General features: G+C 60.3%; 1 non-coding gene across 1 annotated transcript; it reads left to right on the forward strand.

Moving 5' to 3' along the window:
• The first annotated feature begins 66 nt into the window (after positions 1 to 66).
• LOC121939397 lies at positions 67 to 220 on the forward strand. The gene has a single exon (XR_006105460.1). It is a non-coding gene; the product is annotated as a 5.8S ribosomal RNA (ribosomal RNA).
• Positions 221 to 380: the final 160 nt, after the last annotated feature.

The following is a 380-nucleotide window of genomic DNA, read 5'->3' on the forward strand; positions in this document are numbered from 1 at the left end:
AAACTTGCAACAACAAACCTGTGTCTGAGAACTCTGGCCTTTTCCCAACAATCGAAAAAACGTGACAACTCTTAGCGGTGGATCACTCGGCTCGTGCGTCGATGAAGAACGCAGCTAGCTGCGAGAACTAATGTGAATTGCAGGACACATTGATCATCGACACTTCGAACGCACCTTGCGGCCCCGGGTTCCTCCCGGGGCTGCGCCTGTCTGAGGGTCGCTTTGCCATCAATCGGAAACGCACCGCGTTCTCCGCGGCTGGGGCAGTCGCAGGTGCCTCCGGGCGCCTTCGTCCCCCTAAGTGCAGACTCCAAGTCTTCGGGATTGCCCGCAGCGGTGCGGGGGGCCCCCCTTCGGGGTGCCGTCTTCCGCCCTGTCGG

The sequence above is a fragment of the Plectropomus leopardus genome, unplaced genomic scaffold, assembly GCF_008729295.1.
Source record: "Plectropomus leopardus isolate mb unplaced genomic scaffold, YSFRI_Pleo_2.0 unplaced_scaffold47429, whole genome shotgun sequence".
In the NCBI taxonomy this organism is placed as follows: domain Eukaryota; kingdom Metazoa; phylum Chordata; class Actinopteri; order Perciformes; family Serranidae; genus Plectropomus; species Plectropomus leopardus.